The sequence below is a fragment of the Molothrus ater genome, chromosome 3 (assembly GCF_012460135.2).
Source record: "Molothrus ater isolate BHLD 08-10-18 breed brown headed cowbird chromosome 3, BPBGC_Mater_1.1, whole genome shotgun sequence".
Lineage (NCBI taxonomy): Eukaryota > Metazoa > Chordata > Aves > Passeriformes > Icteridae > Molothrus > Molothrus ater.
In genome coordinates, this window is record NC_050480.2 from 2,280,712 (window position 1) to 2,284,610 (window position 3,899).

Genomic DNA, 3,899 nt, shown 5'->3' on the forward strand with positions numbered 1-3,899 from the left:
CTCTTGTGGTCCTTATGTGGGTTTGCACCAACTCTAAGAATGTCCTTACTCCTTATCCTTGCCATCCTAATGAATACTCAAAGGGACATTTGGTATAAACAAGTAGTGGGTTATTTTCCCCTGCCTAGGTAGGTGTCTTCATATCTGCCTCACTTTATATGATCTCATTTAGAAGTGAGCAGATTTCTACACAAGTCACTGAATAGAATCCTAATGACTATTTCTAGTCAGCAGCTGCTGGTTTTAGGTTTAATTCACCACCTCCATCTCTGAGTATGCTAAAGCCTAGGCTCTGGAGCAGTGAAAAGGAGAAAAATTTGGCAGTTTTCACTTTCAGGAAGCCTCAATGCATCAAACAGAACTTTCAGTGAAGTACTTATCACTATGAAGAGCAGAAGTAACAATGGTAACTACTCCAATCTAATTTAGCTGAGCAGCAGCAGCAAGGAATGCAACTGATTCCAGCTTTAAAATTTTCCGTCCTCAGACTCAGCTTCAGCCTAGGTATTTAAATTATAGACTACTGCAGATATAAAATAATCAAACCCCCCAAAGTTAAAGAAAACTTGTAAAAACCCTTGTATATACAAGGGCATGGTCTTCACCTGTCCATCACACAGTCCCTGAAAGCCCAAGCACCACTTCCAAGGACACCAAGATTGCTTGTTTAGAAATTATTTTATCAATAAATCAAAGCATTTGAAACTTCTAGATTTATGATTTGTATGAATTTAATAAATGTAATTTTGTTCCCTTTCAGTAAAAGCAGTAAAATACTCAGGCATTTATAAACATAACAATACTCACTCTGTGCATCGAGGCAGAGGAAGGTAACCCAGCCAACCACAGCAAAAACCAGAGCTCTGGAGAGAGCCATGAGCACTGCAGGAGAAATATCCAACTCAAGGCAAAACCAGATGGCTGTTTCTCATCTAGAATACTAGCAAAGCATCGTTTCATTTGCCATATCACAGGTTAGTTATTATCCTTACAAATCCTTCACCAAGAACAAGGCAAAAGACTGGAATGAGCCTCTGAGAGCAACCCACAAACTATATAATGTGCTTATCATCTTCAGCTTGTGAGATCAAAGTCCTTCTGGGCAATAAAAAATAAACCAACACGGAAAGCCACATCTGTGCTGTGACACAAAATGTGACAAGTGCATTTTTATTTTAATTTTCCAGCCGAGAATAAATGAGCAAGGTGTCCTGGCCAATGTGAGAGAAATGTACATATGCCCTGGGAAAGGAAATTAATGGGGTGTGTCAAGAGGCAAAGGGACCAGCACTGCCCCTTTTACCATGCAGTGATGGCAGAGTATCTTCACATAACTCTCTTCCACAAGGAATGAATCCAGAATCCCTGTTTGAAAACTGGTTACTATTTGATGTGATGAAAGCAGACACCTCTGAAGCATGTCTACTATTTTACAGATATTACACACTGAAAATAAGTTCAGCAGGCAGCTAAAACATTTTACTTCAATGAAGTTATCCAAAACAACCCAACCAAAACCACCAATAGTTTAAGCTTGTAGAGAACTTCAAAGACTACAAACAACATGATTGAAAGTCTCACTTGCAGGTAAATATACCTTGAATTGGAAGGAGCAACTGAATACACAGCAGGAAAACTGCTGCCAGCCCAAGGTCCTTCTGTGATTGTGCCAGCATGTTTAGTCATTGTGGACACTAAAGTAATTACTGTAGGCTGAATGAGAACACAAAATACAATAAGCCTGCATAAAACAACTAAAAATAAAATTACCATTATGCTGTCCTAGCCTTGAATAAATGAAATGTGGGAGCAACTCGAGCAGAAGCAATTAAAGAAACACTAAAAGAAGTTCAAGCATGGGAACCATGTTTTTTGAACAAAGGCCACATGCAGCAGTGATTATGCCTTCAGTGGTGTTATTTATTGCTGGTGCCAATCTCAGGTAGGTAATTTTCCTCCCTGGGCTGATGTTTCCCCATATCTACAATGGCCAAGCCTTTGCAAGTTTATATAGCACAGGAGGAAGGCAGGTCTGTGCACAAAAGGCCTCCTGTGAAGAAGAAAAAGGAAAAGGAGTTCCCTTACCTAATTCACCAAATACCTTCAAGCTATCACAGCCAGGCCAGAGCCTACATAATCTGATATTTGTACCAAAAAGTTCTAGCAACAAATCCTCTTGACCACTGGAAATATTCATGTGCTGGATGCCTTAATCCAGTAATTAAGAGCTACTTTTGGATGTCACAAAGCAGAGGGAAGGCAATGCAGCCTCAGTGCTCTCTGGGAGCTCCCTCAGCAAGAGCCCCCCCAGAGAGCTGGAAGCTCAGCCATGAGAGATGGCATGAGACCTTAGAGGATCAAACTCCAGCAAGATCTCCCACATGATCCATGGGGAAGAGCCCAAAAGCTGGAGAAGAAGGCCCCTGGTGTACACAAACCCCTACAGGCAGATGTAGGATGAAAACTGCCGCTGAGATCAATTCTGTTAATTCTCTCTTTGGAAGCTACAACAATGGTTTTGCTGTGAGGGTCCAAACCAACACCAGCACCTGCCAAAACTTGGCATTCAATGCCCCTATGATTCCCAGAGTGGAGGATCTCACAGTCCTGTTGCACTTTACCAGTTGCTGCAGCCTTCCAATGGGCTGCTGGATCCTTCAGGCTCACCATGGTGCTGCTCAGGGACAGGATGAGCCCCTGACATCAGGGACATGGCCATTCTGTGTGTCACTCGGCCTCAAGCCTGGAAAAGCCTCTGGCTGCTTTTATTTATAGAAACAGCCAGAAGGGGAGTCAGCAGTGAACCTATTCCTAGAGAAGATAAATTTAGCATGAGCCAAGTCTTCTTCACCTGCTCAAAAATGGGACTCAATCATGGAGGTCTTTTCCAACCCAAAGGATTCTGTAACTCCCTAATTATTAAGAAATAGAGAAAAAAGCTCAGAACACAGTGGTACAATTCATGAAGGTCAGTTTTCACTGAGCTGCAGGAGGAATGTCTGCAGGGTCTGTGTGTGCTGCTGTCTTGGACATCAGGAATAATTTAAGGTGTCACACTGGCCTGGAGTGGGGAGGGAAGTGCCTAAATGGAAGCAGAAATTTCATATATGGCTCAAAGCAAGCATCTGATGTACAGGAGCAGTTTCCCAACACAATCCCATATGTCTGAGCACTCAACAAGAACAGGAAACAATGATTTTTAAAACACTGATTTCCTTCTGGCCAAGAGAAAGGTGTTACTCAGTCACATCAAACATGCCCATGCTATTCACAGACTGGGGCAACCATATGTCCACACTTCTCCTAACACAACATCTTTTTCCCTTGGAGCCAAGACTGAATTTAAAATTCTGTCCCTTTCTCCAAGATTTCTGGGCATCCAGGAGACAGGCACAGCTCCAGGGTGCAGTAAGGTCATTTATACCCACGTGTGACAGCAGGGTGTCCACTGCAGCCTTCCCACCAGCCCAACTGTACAAATACAGGACATCAAGACATCCATACAGCAATTCCTAGAAACAGAATCATGGAAACTAATTGTATTCACAGATTTAACAGATTGCACCCTTTAAACAATCTGCACTGTGGCAGTGCAAAGCAAAATTACATGTTTTTTTAAACATAGCTAAGCCTGACATTTTGCATACTTGGGTCAGTTGTAGTGCAGCTCACTGAGGAATTTTTAATCCAGCTTCAAAACTTGATGCAGATAAAAAATCTTTGAAGTTCTTGTAGATTTGGAGTAGCTCTGCATTTAATGATATCCTGTTCTTGACAGACAAAAAGCCTGTATGAGGATGCTGCAATTTAATCACAAATACACATGCATGACTGAGACCATCAAACAGTATCTATGCACATACTTAGCTCTTAAAAGCATCTATAAAAAACTCACACAC